Genomic DNA, 18,318 nt, shown 5'->3' on the forward strand with positions numbered 1-18,318 from the left:
ATTATATATATTTGAAATTAATATATATTTTTTTAATGATAATTCAAATTAAATTAATTTTAAAAATAATTGACTACTTTTTTTTATAGAATTTTAACTAAAGATGAATAATTTATTTATTTTTACAAAATTCAATGATTTGTACATTTTAGGAATTTTAATAGATTTTCATATTCCAAATATTCCGTGAAACAATAATAATAAAATAGCAAATTAATTAAGAAATATATTAGAATATAATAAAAAACCAAAAATTGAATTAAACTATAATTAAAATTAAATATTATATTTACGATACAAAAGAATTACAATATAGGTTAAACAAAAATTGAATTAAACTACAATTAAAATTAAATATTATATCTACGATACAAAAGAATTACAATCTATGTTAAAGTGGAAGCAACATCAATATATTATTCTATAAGTACAATCAATACTTTTCTAATGTTGCATATGAAGAAACTTTATCAATTCAATATGTTACATATAAAAAAATAAAATTCGTAAGAATTAGTCACAAATTCATCTTGATGATAATTATTTTGGTTGATGGAATTTCATGATCACCAAGTATTCGAATTCAATTATTCATTCTGCTATAATAACCCAATATATCTAATTGAATCAGTTTAAGATGATGATTTCTCATATTTTCATCTCGTAATATCTCATCAAGACATTCGATCAATTTGTTCTTCATTCTTTCACTATATAGAATATCAGCCATACTCGCAGATATCACTTATTTGACTTCATTAATATTTTCTAATAACTATATATTCTTGAATTTTATAAATAAGAAAAACAAACAAAAGAATTGAAAAAAAATGAAGGGATGAAAAAAATAATTAGGAGAGAACCATCTTCCTCTCGGGGGTTTTTTTTTTGAAAATAAGAGAGAATGTCGAGACATAAGCGTATAAAGAGGAGAGTGAAAATATTTTTTTCCCATTAATTAAACATTTTATTTTTTCTTAATGAAGTATTAAGTCCATAAATTAATTTTAGTTAAATAGAATTAAATCGCAATTGTAACCACTCAGTACAAAAAAAAACGTTTTATAATTAATATGTGAAATTAATTATATTAATTAGAATCATTATGCTCAACATTTGAGAATTTGAAGAGATTCAAATAATAATATTTTCTTAATTAATATTTTTCAATAATTTGTCCTATGATCATATTTCATTTTCATTTGTTAAAAACTTTTGAAATACTAACAATTTTGTACGAACCATAATATAATAGTTAAAAATTATATAAGCCAATGTTGCAAAAGCAATTATCTCAATATCCATAATTAATGTACATTTTTAGGATTTTAAGCATATTTACCTTGATTTTGAATTCGTATCTAGCATAATCCACATTCTTCAAGAATAAACATCTTATCATATTTTTCTCAGATGTACTATGGCTCGAGCTATTTGGACTATTTCGCCTATTGGGGATGTGGAAACCCAATTTCAAAACATTTTTTATTATTGGGGTTGGATCTTCTCTAAACCGGTGGAGCTTGTTGAGCTTGTAGCGGTTTTATGGTGGATTATTTGGGGTTATAGAAATGACATTGTGTGGAATCGGAAGGATTCACAAGCTTCGATCATGTATCATTCGGCCGGCTCATTTCTACAGGCCTGGAAGAAAGCGCAGGCGTCTGTTTCTCCTTCTGGAAGTCCGGCTGTGCCAAGCCTGACGGTGTGGCAGCGTCCTCCAATTGGTTTCCTAAAATTTAATGTGGATGGTGCGTCATTTGCAGACGAGAATGTGGCTGGGTTTGGTTGTATTGTTCGGGATGAGTTGGGCCGTTTTGTTGCGGCTAAAAATGGATCCTTGCAGAATTATCAAGATGCATCGTTCATTGAAGCGCTGTCGGTCCGTGAAGCTCTTAGTTGGATCAAAGACCGCGGATGGAAGGATGTAATCATTGAATCAGATTCTTTGATCGTGGTTCAGTCTATGGCCCGCCCGTTAGAGGTTTCATCTCCTTTTAACGCCTTAGCCAATGATTGTCATTTTTCTTTGAACGAGTCTTCTAATTGCTCTATTCGTTTTGTCTGTCGCTCTGCAAACTCTGTTGCTCATTTGTTAGCTAGAAGTAGTATTTTACCTTTACATCGGGGTGAGTGGTTTTCTGTACCCCCTGATTTTATTTGTAATATGCTTCTTCTAGATTCTTAATATATGCTTATTTGGTTGTCAAAAAAAAAACATCTTATCAAGCGTATTAGACGCTTACAATCCCCTTGTCTAGAAAATTGAAAAAAAATAACTTCTTGATAATAATAATAATATAACATAATTTATATTGAAATAAACTTCATTGTAAGTATAATATTCCAATATCTCTTTAATATTTTATTTAATATGTCTCAAACTTTAATGAACAACTATCGTGTGAAACTTTCTATTTATTTGTACCAAAATGCATAAAAATAAAAAAATACAATCCATATCAATTAGCTAAACTCAAACTAAAAAAATGAGCGGATTTCAACATGTTCCGAATTAGAAAAATTAATCTAACTTCAATTAAAACTAAAAATTGAGTTCATAAAAAGCCGAAAATCTAAATTTTAGTTAGAGTTAACAATCAAAACGATAACACCTAGGAACATATACTAAAAAAGAATGCAAATATACAAAATCTTTATTTTAGTCATTTTGAAAAATAAATAAATAAAAAAGAAAACATGGATAAGGTAGCGAGAGGTATGGAATCTGGATAACGACAGAAATGGAATTTCATCTTTGAAAGATGAAACTATAACAACAATTGTTTAATAAAAATAAAACAACAGCACAATTGAGAAAGCCAAAAATTGAGTTAATATGAAGTCGAAAATCTAAATTTTAGTTAAGAGTTAGCAATCGAAATGATAACATCTAGCAACATATACTAAAAAAGAATACAAATTTACAAAATCTTTATTTTAGTCATTTAAAAAAAAGACAAATAAAAAAGAAAACATGGATAAGGTAGCGAGAGGTATGGAACCTGGGTAACGACAGAAATGGAATTTCATCTCTGAAAAATGAAACTATAACAACTATTGTTTAATAAAAAGAAAACAACAACACAATTGAGAACAAAAATAACTACAACATATGAAAAAAAATCGAATAATTACCTTGAGAAACATAAGAATTTCTTGTAATTTTTGACACTTTTGTGTTTTACTGTTTTAGTTGTTCATGCATCTTCTATTTCTGTCGGATTTCTTCAATTGAAGCTATCAGTTTGGAAAAAAAAAGACAAATAAAAAAGAAAGCATGGATAAGATAGCGAGAGGTATAGAACCTGGGTAACAACAGAAATGGATCTGAAAGATGAAACTATAACAACTATTGTTTAATAAAAATAAAACAACAACATAATTGAGAACAAAATAACTACAACATATGAAAAAATCGAATATTTACCTTCAGAAATATAATACTATCTATCGTGACCAATGAATATAATGGTGGAATACTATCTATCATGCTTTATATAGAAGTTTATTTGTGACTTTTGGATTTCCTTTGCTTTGTGTTTTTTCATCTTCCCGTAACTCTTGTTTTCTTTTATTATTTTAATTAATAGGCTAGTAATTATTTAATATATTATAAATATAAATTTGTTATTTTTAATTAATTAAATATTTATTTTTAATTAACTAAATATTTTTAATCTGATTTTTTACTACGTTGACAACTCATCAAAAAGATCTCTAAAATACTTCTTCTCATTTCTCTCTGCTTCCGTAATTATATATATATATATATATATATAAGTTGGAAAAGTCTAACCGTAAAATTTGCAAGGTTTCACTTAGAAATGAGAGAAATGTAAAATTCCAACTACAATGGATGGAAACACATAAGTACGGAGAATAAATTTTCAAAATATTCATTTTACACTTGATAAATTTGATTTTCTGTAATGGGACAAAATGAAAAATTGGTACAAGTACATGGTCAACTGTGTGTTAGCCAACCTACTTGTTACATGCATGAACTAATCCTGTTACAAATTATTTGTAGCAAACCTAATATAAATAGTTTAGTCAATCTGATTTGACAGACTCTATGTAACGCGATTTCATGATGATTGATACAAATAATTGTTTCGTAATGGCGCGCTCTAAAGCACGTTATATATAGAGTGTTGCTAATAATGTTTTCAGCTAGTGTTAAAACCAAAATTCCACTCATTTTGTAGTTGATAACCCTATTTTCGTTAGTCGAGGTTTCTTTGTGATGGATTAGGATCATAATTTATTCCATTGAGATTGTTTTGTTATGTTTCTGCAATTGAGTGTATTTATTTCTTCATAAATGCGTTTTGCAATTAATCTATTTTAAGATGGAATATTGCTATTTGGTGTAGATTTGCAATGACTTTGAAGCTAGAGTTTGTGCAATTTGAGCTGAAAGTTCTTGAGATGCATTGAAACAGATGAAGTTTGTAGATCGGAATTCGAATTGTATGTAAGATTACTGGTTTTTTAGAGATTTGCAGTAAAAGGTTGCTTTACTACTTTATATAGTGTTTTATATTTTAAAAACAATATTTTAGGAATGTTAGGGATATTTTCGGTAATTTAGATTTTTTCATGTGTTTAGTATTTTAAGAATAAGTCATATTTTGGCGGTATTTAGATAAAGTCTCCAAATAAACATTTACTACCTCAATAAATCACATTTTTTATTTCTCTTTTTCTAGAGAGAAAATGAAGTTTTCATTAAAAAGGAATAAGCAAATCCTTGCAAAAAGAATACCCTAACTGACTAGGAATAACAAAAGAAATAAACTCAAAAGTATTGGAAAGAGATTGTCTAGAAACAATGTGAGCAACCTCATTTGATGTCCGAGGGATGAACAACACATAAACGTCTTGTCTGTCACATAGCAAATCCTTAGTAGCGGAATATTAAAGGTAAATTAATTATTTTAATAGTCTAATTGATGTTGCATTGGTTTTGATGAAAAATCTTAAACAACATGTAAAAAAGAACGGAGGGGGTATGGTTTAGCATAGGGGTGAGTACGGTTCGGTACAATTCGGGGATTTGAAAATCTCTAGAATTGTATCTAATAAAGTCAACGGTTCAATCTGGTTCTGGATCTATTTTTTCGGATATTCAGTCCGGTTCTAGAATCTCCAACATATTTACTCGGTAATGTTGGAAACAAATGAGGGTTATAGAAAAACCGAATTGAAATTAAGAACGGAAATCGGAAATCGAACTGTGTCGTGGCGGAGGCCACTGCCTTGAAAGCGATTTCGGCAGACCGAGGTGCAATCTGTAACTCCGGTCGCTCCCCAAGGTTAACACAGAAACCTTCGAACCTGTGCACTCAAAGTCGAAGATTGTAGAACAGCAAAAGAGTATTTTTAATTGCCCGGAAAAAGGATTGAAAGAAAAAGTATGTTTCCAAAGCTGGAAACTGGTTGTATTTATAGCCTTCAGAAATATGAACGTTAGAACGTTCATATATACGTTAGAACGTGGAGCAAGACCAGGAGAAAAATAAGGTTCGGTTTTTTACTAAATAAAAAGTTGAGGAAAAGTTCAAAGAAGTTAAACGGATAAAAAGAAAAATAAAATTCGGGCCCAGTCGGGCCGGTTCGGGTCGGACGTCGCGCGAACGAACGCGCGAGCGCGCGCGTGTGGTATATTTGCTAAAAACCACTTAACACAATTTAAAGGCTTCTAAATCCCAACTCTATATATACCCACTCAAAGAGTTATAAGTTTCCCATGTGTGGTTGTAAAAGTGCTCTTGAGAGCAAAGTGGTTAAAGACAAATATACCCCACACTTTCAAAGCCATTTTTATTCAACACACCAAAGTTTCAAAACCATTTTTCTAACAAGTAATATTAGGAATTTAAAAGTCTCCAGAATTGTACCTAATTAGGTCAACAGTACAATTCAGTTCAGTCCTATAGAAAAAGTCAGTGGTTCAATCCAATTCTGAATCTTTTTTTCGGGTATTTGGTCCGGTTCAAGAATCTCTGAAATCCACGTTCAGTCCTAGTTTAGCATAAGGGCATGTGTGATTTATCTGTTGTTTGTTGTTTATTTTTACAGTTTGTTGTTGGAAAAAAAATTGTTTCCAAAAGGCATAGATTTCATATTTTTTTAGAAAACTAATAGAAAATGTACTCCCTGAATCTGATTATGTTTGTAAACTGTTTTAACTCGATTTATTGTATACATTTCAGGCAAGTTTGAATTGATTAAGAATGCTTTTAAACTTTGCACAATTCAACCTAGGAAAGGGAAAAAATTACCATTTGGCTTGTCCCTGTACTTCGCTTAAAACTTCAATTGTTGTTCTAAATTTTAAAAAGTTTTAAATGATCCATATTTATTGTTTATTGCATCTAATAATTTTATTTTTTTGTCCAATGGAATTCAATAACTATAGCATTTCAATTTTTAAAAGTTGATAATTATTTGTTTATTTGTCATTTTTTAACATGTAAGGAGCATTTTAGTACTTACACAACATATCTTTTTTTAACCCAAAATAAGCATTTCATAAAAGAAAGGGATTTGCATCCTCAACAATAGTGTTTAACAGCCATTCCGGCACAACAGAAGACAAAAAAAATCGCTCGCATTGGAATAGACCTGCCTAGCTACCAAATGAGCAGTCCTATTCGCTAAACGACTAACAAAAGATACTGAAAAGTAGGATTAGAACTTAGGATAACTCGACAATTATTAATAAGCATACCAAACTCCGAGATATCCTGTTTGTTGGAGTGAATTGCATCAATAACAAGCTTAGCATCTGATTCATATTCAACGTTCGTGTAACGCATAAAAGCAAGTCATATCATACTCATTCGGAGTGCTAATGCCTCGACCACCTTAGGTTCTCTAATGCTTGCAACAGCACTGCTGCTACGGAATAGGAAAGTACCTGTGTCATCTCTGATCACCGCCCCCATCCCGCAGCTTCCTGCTTCCTTAAAGATGGCACTGTCGACATTACATTTTGATAACTCGGGGAAAAATCCTTGATCGGAGCACGTCCCTGTGGGGGCGTCGTTGGGTTCGACGGGGGGAAGCTCCGATGCCAAAGTCAGTAAGGAAGAACAAGAGAGCAAACTGAATTGACAAAGGGTAAGTAAAAGTGTACCTTGATAGCCTAGGGATGTAGGCTATATATAGCTAAGAAGTCGTAACTTTCAGCAACTAGAAGGTCTCCATTAATGCTCCATTAATGGCGGTTACTGGTTACCTTTAAGCTGGCAGTTACTGGTTACTTTTAACATGGCGGTTAGCTAATTGATAGCTCATTAATGGTCTTTATGGCCGAGTCGGCGGTTTGCCGTTACTGTGATGAATCAGGTGAAAGAGGAGATTCGCCTCATAGGTTCGCCAGCGGATCTCACTGAGCTGAACCGTGGAGATCCACCATCCGGTTCTTCTTGCGGCGTTCTCAAGGTGAATATCCCTTTTCGTATTCTTTGATCCGTCAAGGCGTATGTACGCTCTCCTTGAGAGCTATGGCGGGTCTCCGCTACTCGCTCTCATCGGGCGTATCTCGTTATGGCGTATCTCGCCATGGTCCATGTGGCGTGGCATAATGCTAGAGACTCCTTCCTTTTCCTCATTATTTGCATATTCTCCCATGCATTAATTATCATTAATTCCACATTAATCATGTATAAATATCTCTTTTAGAAGGAATAATGGTTTGCTATTATTTCTATTAATTTTCCCTTATTCCTTATTCAAGAATAATTTGGGTTGTTATCAGAAGCCCCCCCTAAAGGTATAAAAAGCTCTTTAGGGCTGTCTAAATGGTGTTTTATTTTTCTATCTTGGAGGAAAGTGGACCCGCCCTAGATGGGGGATCATATATGGAAATTATGCGCCTTTTGGGGCTTCCTTATACGGGATCTTATGAACAAGATCCGCCCTATATGGGATCATATATGGATATGATACGCTTTTAGGGGATTTTGCTTCTTCGTGGATAGGTGGCCAACCGTATCCATTGTTAGCCTCTAGGGGCTTCTTGAGAGTTATATTTCCTTTAGAAAGGAATAACCTGCCCTATATGGGACCTTTTGTTCCTACCCTATAGGATTATGATTCGCCTTTAGGGACTTATTTTCTTCAGTTCTGCCATATTGAGGAGAATGACCCGCCCTTAGGGATCAGTAAGAATGATCAGCCATTTAGGGACTTTTGTGCATTTTGTGGAGGCGAGACTTTGTTATTTCTATGATGAAGATGAGGATTCATTACTTTGATGAAAATGAGACTTCATTGTTTGGATAAAGACGAGGCTTCATTGATTGGATGAAGACGAGGCTTCATTGATTGGATGAAGACGAGGCTTCATTGTTTGGAGATGAAGACGAGGCTTCATTACTTGGAGATGAAGACGAGGCTTCATTATTTGGAGATGAAGACGAGGCTTCATTATTTGGAGATGAAGACGAGGCTTCATTATTTGGAGATGAAGACGAGGCTTCATTACTTGGAGATGAAGACGAGGCTTCATTACTTGGAGATGAAGATGAGGCTTCATTACTTGGAGATGAAGACGAGGCTTCATTACTTGGAGATGAAGACGAGGCTTCATTACTTGGATGAAGACGAGGCTTCATTAGTTGGAGATGAAGACGAGGCTTCATTAGTTGGAGATGAAGACGAGGCTTCATTACTTGGATGAAGACGAGGCTTCATTAGTTGGAGATGAAGACGAGGCTTCATTACTTGGATGAACCCTTTGCTTTCCAGAACTATTTTTACTAATGCATTATATCTTTTAGCAAGTAATTTTCTAGAATCTGGTTTAGGATTTCTCCGATTGTTTAGGGTAGGTGGCCAGCCGTACCCCAATGTGTGAACCTTTGTGAAGGTTTAGAAGCTGTTCTATTCCTTCTAGAGGAAGTAAAGCTGCCTAGGGGATCAACTTGCTACCTATCTTTGAGGTGAAGCGATCCGCCCGTAGGACTTGTGAACCCTTCTTTGGGAAGGGAGTGAGAGAGTGTAAAGTCCTTGCGTCCAAGGAATGTTTTAACTCTTTCTCGAATGGTGATCATCTAAAGATGGATCCGCCCATGAGAGTGTTCTCCTATCTTTGAGGAGAAAGTTGAGGGTGTAATGATCTCATGTTTGAGACGATTTTAACCCGCTTTTGATGGTGGTCAATCCTTTTCCTGTCTTTGAGGAGAGAGTTGAGCTCATTTGAAAGCTCCTGAGGATCTATGCTTCTTATCTTTGTGGAAAGGGGATCCGCCCGTGATGGGATCAATTGTCCTATCTTTGAGGTAATTGATCCGCCTGTGGAACTTTTCATTCGCCAGCCACTGGGCGTATATCAGCACTAAAAGCTAGGCAAATGAATATAAGAAGTATGGCGAGAAAGAATAAATTATAAAATATAGGATACTATAACAGTTTAATGCACATATAAGAATATGTAAAAATACTGATTTTTAGGCCCATGGTTCTGTCTTTTCTGAGCAACTAGAACCGCATCCTCAATGATGTTTAACTTATGAGTAATCACATCTGGGCTTACTCCTGTGGGGATCTCATTCTCCTATGTAAATACGCTTTCATACTCAATGAGAACTTTTTTAACATCCTCTTTGATCTCAAGTTTTAATCCTTTGGCGATCCGCACCCGCTTTCCATCAGCAATAAGGAGCGTTTCTGTGTCGCCCAAAGCTGTAGTGACAAGTTAATATTTCTCACCTTCGTCCTCTTTGGACTGTGGGCGGATTGATAGTGACGCCGAGTATAAGTCTCTTTAGCCACCTTTTGGTTCCCGCTAATCATTACTCCTCCTTTGCTGGTGAGAATGTACATTGTCAGACGACGGATGGAAATTAGGGCTGCAACCTCTGGCCCTTGGTCTGGATAGTGTGACCCGTCACTCCAATGATGTCAACAATGGTTGTTTTTATTTGGATCGGATCAACCTTTAGTTTGGCGAATGCACCTTTGGTGATGACATTGCGAGAACTTCCCGTGTCTTTACTCGCTTTATTTTATCTCCCATCCTTGAATCTCCATTGTTACTACCAATGCATCTGCATGTGGAGAGATTACTGGACCTGTTTCTGCAAAAGGAGCAATGGAGGGATGTTTTATCCAGAGCGGATATTTTTGCTTTTTCCACGGGTGGCTGATACACTGGTCCATCTACTATGACATTAATGACACTTTTGAATTTATTTTTGGGATCTGTCTTCTGCTTGTCATCTTGTTATTTGTTATTCTGGACAAAGCTATCTAGTTTGCCAGCTCCCAGCAAGCTTCAGTGTGGTGGCCAACCAATGTGGTGGCCAACCTGTAGTACGCTTTGGCGTTTCTTCCAACGGTTACATGCTCCCCTCCTTTGGGTTCGGGATATGTAATGTCCCGCTTATATTGAATCTTTTCTTTTATATTGTGGCAAGTTGGAAGCTTTAAACATTCTGTCCGCTTCATACCCCAGGATCCGTGCTGTGAATGGCGAATTCATGTTAACTTGATGGCGTACCTTTTTGCATTGTTCTCTTGTCTATATAGAGCGGCATGCACTCGCCTTTCAATCTCATCATTCGTGTGTTCAATGTTGAATCATGATGGTGAAGCCGGTTCTTGATCTTGATCTCGATCATATTGAGGTTATGCTTGGAGATATGGTTTAACGCGGATGGATGTTGTCACAACCGTGGGAGCCATTTTATCTAGCTTCTGATATCTTGTCTCTGCATTCTTCAACATTTTGCTAACATAATAGATGGAGAACTGCTGACCTTCTTCTTCTTGAATAACCACGGTGCACATAGCTTTATCCATGACAGATTGATACAAATGCAGGTCTCCCCTTCAGATTGGTCTGCTCATCAAGGGTGGTTCTGCTAGGAATTGTTTTATACCTTGATATGCTTGTTGACAATCTTTCTAGTATGATGATCCGCCCGTTCAACCTCTGGATCTTTCTCACCCATTGTGGGGTTTTCATTTAGGCGCTCTTTTCACCTTTTTCCTCGCATGACTTTTATTTTATCTGGATTTGCTCTAACTCCTTTTTGGCCAATGACATAGTCAAGGAATTTTTCTGAAGTGACTATGCATATACACTTCTTTGGATTGAGCTTTATTTTTCATATCAGTGTTTGCACTGGTTGTAGTATTAGCAACTCCCTTGTACCTGTGGGTTAGCACTGAAAGAACTCCAGAAGTGGGGCATACTCTGTCCATTATTAAAAGATTGTGGTAAGTCATAAAAGCTATATTCACTTACCTTGGGGATCAATGGCTTGATCCATGCAACATACTTCATAGAAAAAGAATGTTTGCATTTGCCTTGTTGGCAAATATCATGTATGATGCAATTCTCTTTATGGAATTTTTAATTCATCTTGGAATCAACTTAATAATTCCTTCGCGTTGGTCCCTGACTCTAGAATGAACTTAGTCAAAGGATAAAACCGAGTAAATATTATATGTCAAACAAATTCATAATAGAATTTTAATCGTGCTTGTTTTAATAATAATATCACGTATAACGGTCATAACCATAAAGATTGCTACTGCACATGAATATCATAATGAATTCTTAATAAATAACCATAATGAGAGTGGTTTAAGAATAATGTCCTTTTGTATTTCAATGCGCATTAATATCCAAGATAGCATATTTATTTTAAACGTCATAAAAGTTATGACATTCTATATTGGGTAAGATATCTTACATAGTTGCTATTTACTTGCAATTAATATTGTGCATCCATACATTAATGGCATTCAGAGATCATTAAAGCCTCATTTGAATGAGGTGTAATTAAAGAAAGGTAAGTGATGATTTAATAATATAGTTATATATAAAATTACTCTTATATTATTTCATTTGTACGAATAAAATAAAAGAGAAAGAGTAATTTTGGAAGAAAAATACATGTACCATGATTCTCCTCCAATTTGGAGTGTAAGGAAAATTACTCAAAATCCACTCTCACCTACCTTCACATACAATCCTCCAATCTTTAAGGAATTCTCATGTATATCTTAAGAATTTTGCATAAATTAATGTTCTGATCCGAAACCGACACTTGCACTATTTTGTAGTTAGCTCAGGACATGAAAGTTTTGTTTATCCAATTTGGTAATTCATCAGCCCATAATGGCCTTAATAGTTAGGGACAATTACAGGATAATTACAAATAGACTCAATATTTTCAAGTCTCTTGTGTTGGTAACAGAAATTCTAACAATGTCAAATAAACAATTTTTTATATGAATAGACACATCCTTGTAAAAAGGGAATGAAATAACTGTTTGACAAAACAATATTCAAAAATATGAATTTTTGATATTAAAAGTACTATATAGGAGAAAAACCATATATAGATGGTGGATTTACAAGGAAAAATCAAATATGATTTTTTTGTAATTTCTTCTAATAGTTATATGCATGTTCATCCAAAAGACCGACCAGATTTAAATCATCTGTAATTACATGAGCCCTTTTATGATATTTTAATATCAAATGACAAAATCACATTGAATGGATGATTTTTTTTTGTAAATCCCAAGATTACGGGTTTTATACATGCGTTTGTACTAATTCAATGATAATATCATATTACACTTGTCATGCATAAAAATATGAGGGCATAGTAAGCATGCAAGATTTAATGAAAGATTTGTGTTTATAACTTCATCTTTCACAGTTTATTAGATTTATCATAATAACATGTAATGATATTCATAGCACTTTATAAGAGTGAGGGATCTCAATTTTCTTTAATTAAAAATGGAATAAGAAAGGGGAGGAAACTTATCTTTTTCATCATAAAATTCCAGATTTAATGTAGAAAACTCTTTCCCACCAATATATGGAGAACTGTATCTTTGGATAGATTTGTTGTACTGATTGAGCCAAAGTTTGAGATTGTGATTTCTATTCTGTTGACTCCATTGTTTTGTTCTTTGTGAAACTCTATACAATCAAGATTTTGTGATCTTCTGTTTGTTAGAGATCCACGCTCACCGCACCAATTGATAACTCGGGGAAAAATCCTTGATCGGAGCACGTCCCTGTGGGGGCGTCGTTGGGTTCGACGGGGGGAAGCTCCGATGCCAAAGTCAGTAAGGAAGAACAAGAGAGCAAACTGAATTGACAAAGGGTAAGTAAAAGTGTACCTTGATAGCCTAGGGATGTAGGCTATATATAGCTAAGAAGTCGTAACCTTCAGCAACTAGAAGGTCTCCATTAATGCTCCATTAATGGCGGTTACTGGTTACCTTTAAGCTGGCGGTTACTGGTTACTTTTAACCTGGCGGTTAGCTAATTGATAGCTCATTAATGGTCTTTATGGCCGAGTCGGCGGTTTGCCGTTACTGTGATGAATCAGGTGAAAGAGGAGATTCGCCTCATAGGTTCGCCAGCGGATCTCACTGAGCTGAACCGTGGAGATCCGCCATCCGGTTCTTCTTGCGGCGTTCTCAAGGTGAATATCCCTTTTGGTCCTTGGGATAATATTCTGTCAGTAAGATGAATATCCCTTTTCGTATTCTTTGATCCGTCAATGCGTATGTACGCTCTCCTTGAGAGCTATGGCGGGTCTCCGCTACTCGCTCTCATCGGACGTATCTCGTTATGGCGTATCTCGCCATGGTCCACGTGGCGTGACATAATGCTAGAGACTCCTTCCTTTTCCTCATTATTTGCATATTCTCCCCTGCATTAATTATCATTAATTCCACATTAATCATGTATAAATATCTCTTTTAGAAGGAATAATGGTTTGCCATTATTTCTATTAATTTTCCCTTATTCCTTATTCAAGAATAATTTGGGTTGTTATCACATTTCACTGAGCCCCTTGCTGGTGGCTTCCACATTTCAATCTGCTTGGAGTTTCTGTTCGAACGTCCCTGATCGGTGTCGGGCGGCCCTGTTTCGGTTGACTCATAATTTCCGCCAACCGCTGGTTGTTGCTGCAGCCATGCAGGAGGCGTCGGAACAGACGCATCCATGTCCCCTTCCTGTTGCGGTAAACGGCGTCCGGCTGCTGAGCTCTGGGCAAGGACGTCGGCCTGTCTTGCTTGCTGGTGGCTGGATGATGGGTCAGCGGCAGGCCTGACCCTTCGTGAAGCAACTGAAGTTGCACCGGCTTCCTGAAACTTCCCCTGATAGTTAATTGACCATGCCGCAGAGTCTGCCTTTGACATAGCCTTCGATCCTTGTTGGTAAGCCTTCCAGTCCCGAAATTCGGCAGTTACGTGGCGCCAACTAGTGTCCATCGGCCACCAGGTCATATTCTATAGAACTTTGTTCCGGTGGTCCCAGATTGTCTTTAGAGTACAACACAGCCGGTCAATGATCTCCTGATTCGGGCCACATAAAGCCTGCATTAGCCACTCTGCAAAATTCATCCCATTAGTTTGTGCTATTGGAATTCCAGCTATTCGCCAAAGATCATCTGCAAAACAACATTCAACAAATAAATGGTTAACTGTTTCATCCTGATCCACACACACAGGGCATTCGATTATGATTGGAACTCGTCGTTGGGCTAATCTAGCCCGAGTTGGTAGGCTACCCGAGAAAATTCACCATATAAATAGCTTCAGTTTAGGGGGCATATTCCGGTTCCAGATCCTCCTCCAACCCTCATTCACCAATCTTTCCTCCTCCACCTCCCGCCCAACAATATAACCCGAATGCACATTATAAAATCCATCTTTTGACCAGTTCCATATTCTCCTATCCGCATTGGCAGTGAAGGGTAAAATAATGTCACAAATGGCACTCACTTCAGTTTCACTAAAATATCCTTTCAGTTTATTCGCATCCCAACCCCTACCATTTGTAAGCAACAAGTCAGCAACTCTCAAATCCTGCATCCCAGGGACCATAAAAGAATTTAAACAAAACCATTCAGTTTAAGTACTCATGCGTCCTTCCAAACTCTAATTGAACTCCCATCTCCCACCTTCCACAATACCCCTTTCCTAAGTATACTCAGGCCACTCCAAATACTTCTCCAAACCATACTAAGATTATTGCCTAATTCAGAGAAAAGTAAGTCTTCCCTTGAGAAATATTTTGCTTTGAACATTTGACTTACTAAGGTATTTGGATTATCCACTAATTTCCATCCCTGCTTTCCTAATAAGGCTAAATTGAACAAGTGAAGATCCTTAAAACCCATACCCCCTAGATCCTTAGATTGACATAACCTAGCCCAATCAAACCAGTGAATACTCTTTTTGCCATCAGGTTTCATATCCCACCAAAAAGAGTTCATCATTTTTTGCAATTCATCATAGATAGATAAAGGTAATAGGAACGTACTCATACAAAAGGTAGGAAGAGCCTGTGCCACTGACTTTAACAACACTTCATTGCCTGCCTGTGAAAGGAACCTGAAGCTCCATACTCCAAACTTTTTACGCAGCCTCTCAATTAGAAAATTAAAAATCCTTCTCTTAGAGCGCCCAATTAGTGAAGGCAACCCCAAGTAACGTCCCGTGTCCAAAGGTGCATTAACCCTCAAAATACCTTTAAGCTTAAGTTGCAACTCAGTTCTGACATTTGCACTAAAGAAAATTCCCGACTTACTCAGATTCACAGCCTGTCCCAAAGCCATCTCATACTCGGTCAATATGCTCAAAATCTTACTGGCTTCACTTGTAGATGCTCCAAAGAACAAGAAACTGTCATCAGCGAAGAATAAGTGTGTAACCGATGGAGCCCTTCGACAAATTCTGCATCCTGAAATCAAGCCCTCACTCTCGGCCTTCTTTATTAATTTGGATAGGACTTCAGCACACAAGATAAATAGGTAGGGAGCGGATCACCCTGTCGGAGGCCCATGCCAGGGATAATTTGTTCAGAATATTCTCCATTCACTGCCACCTTATACCTAAATGTTGTAATACAAAGCATCATCCATCTGATCCAGGTCTCATGAAAACCCATGCGAGTCATAACCAATTTCAGGAAGTTCCAATCCACCATATCATAGGCCTTACTAATGTCAATCTTCAAGGCAGCCTGCCCAGAATTCCCCCTATTCTGCCTTTTCATATAGTGAATACTTTCAAAGACAACCTGCACATTATCAATTATTGACCTTCCAGGGACAAAAGCAGATTGAGTATCCCCAATTATTTGTGGCAAAACACCTTTCAACCGGTTAGCCAAGGCCTTTGCAATGATTTTGTAGAGCACATTACAAAGGGAGATCGGATGAAAATCCTTGAGTAATCTAGGGCTGTCAAGCTTGGGGATAAGCACAATTGTGGTATCATTAAGGCCTGGTGGGACCTCCCCATCCCTAAGCCATTTCGTGCAGGCCGTACCCAGTTCTTGTCCCATTGTAGCCTAAAATGATTGGAAAAAACCTGGGTTCAATCCATCAGGGTCTGGAGATTTGTTTGGACTCATAGAAAACATATCTTTTACTTTTTACATCCAATAAATTATATTAAAAAATTGGGAAAAATATAAAAATAAACCTTGTGGTTACACCTATTTTCGATTGCAGTCTTGTGGTTTAAAAATTTACAAAATGGTACCTTGCGATTCATTCCGTTAGCAAACACATACCAAATTGACTAACGGTGTTAAAAGTCAAAGAGAAAAAAGTTAATTTGGCCCTTATATTTATTTATTTTATAAATTAACATCCCTTATTATTTAATTATCACAAACAAACCCCAAAATTAAAAATGAAAATCAAATACACATTCTTCTCCCTCTCCCTCTCATTTCTTATTTTTCTTCACCTTTCTCTCTCGACTTTGTTAATTTCTCTCTTTAAAATTACCAAATCAAATAAATCATATATTAAAACACAAACAGAAACATTGCACCGACAAACTAATTGAAGCCAAATCATGGTCTAATATGATCCAAGAGAAAATCCCCAAAATAATCCCCAGAGCTCCGATCAGAACGCCGCCGGATGAGCCTGAAACGATTAACACTTCAGAATTAATGGAAGGGCTTGAAGAAGATGATGGTTCTTTAAATTTGCCTCCCCATAGATTTCCCAGCTTCTCTTTTGATATCACAAATGATCCAAATCGAATTGCCGATAGTTCGAAACTACTGAATCATATCAAGCCAATTTGGCTTCAATTGGCTGAGGAAGAAGAAGAAAATCCTAATTCAATTATTTCAAAATTCGATTTGCATGTAATTTCCACATTTAGAAAAGTGAATTGCTTAATACCGCTCCCAAATTCCTAGTTACCGCCCCATTCGAACTTTTTTGCCCTTCTCATAATTTTGATAAAAAACTAAAAATTCTTTCTCTAAAATCATAAACTCGAACAATAATAATTGAAATTATGAAAATAATTGATATGCGACAATCTGAATCCCGAAAATGGATGATTATGAGTCGAAAACAATAAAATTTATATTTTTTTTCTCAAAAAAATCATGAACATAATGCATATTTTTTTGTGACGATTAGCATTTTTCGTCACAAAAAATTGAAGAATTTTGTATTTTTCGTCGCTAAAAAGTCTAGAATTGTGCCTAGGCCCAATTTTGGTCTAGGTGGGTGCCAGATCCACCCAGCCAATGGGCTGGGCGGATCCAGTACCCCCCCAGCCACTGGTCTGGGCAGATCCAGCATCCGTCCAGCCAATGGCTTGGGTGGATATACCACCCGCCCAAGCCATTGTTTGGGCGGATCTGGCACCCACCTAGACCAAAATTGGCGTTTTCTTTTCTAAAAGGGCAAAATTTCCCAAATGGGGGCGGTAAGAGGTAATTTAGGGGCGGTAAGTAGCAACACCCTTAGAAAATCACTATATCAACTCTCCCCAGATCACCCATTTCACTTCAAGCCATCATCCTCCAACGAAGCCGACAAACCGGATAGTTCAAAGGGGAGCAAAGAGAAGGCAATCATATACTCCACAAGTCTGCGAGGAGTTCGAAAAACTTACGAGGATTGCTGCCATGTGAGATTAATTCTAAAAGGATTAGGCCTTAGAGTCGACGAAAGAGATGTATCGATGCATTCAGGGTTTAAGGAGGAGCTTAAAAACTATTAGGAGAAGGTTTGAATGGAGGAGGATTGGGACTTCCGAGAGTTTTTATTGAAACAAAATACATTGGTGACGCCGATGAGATAAAACGAATGCATGAAGAAGGAAAATTAGATATGGTTTTCCGCTGCTGTGAAATGGATGAGGGATATGGTTTGATCTTAATGCAATGTTTCTGTTTGTCTTCTAATATGTGATTGTATTTTATTTTGTAATTTTAAAGACAGAAATTAATAAAGAGGAGGGAGAGAGAGAGAAGAGAGAAAGAAGAAGAAAAAT

General features: G+C 36.1%; 1 pseudogene; it reads left to right on the forward strand.

Annotated features, from left to right (window-relative positions):
* Nucleotides 1-16,858: 16,858 nt before the first annotated feature.
* LOC136236034 (uncharacterized protein At3g28850-like) lies at nucleotides 16,859-18,236 on the forward strand (annotated as a pseudogene).
* Nucleotides 18,237-18,318: the final 82 nt, after the last annotated feature.

The sequence above is a fragment of the Euphorbia lathyris genome, chromosome 7, assembly GCF_963576675.1.
Source record: "Euphorbia lathyris chromosome 7, ddEupLath1.1, whole genome shotgun sequence".
Taxonomy (NCBI): Eukaryota; Viridiplantae; Streptophyta; class Magnoliopsida; order Malpighiales; family Euphorbiaceae; genus Euphorbia; species Euphorbia lathyris.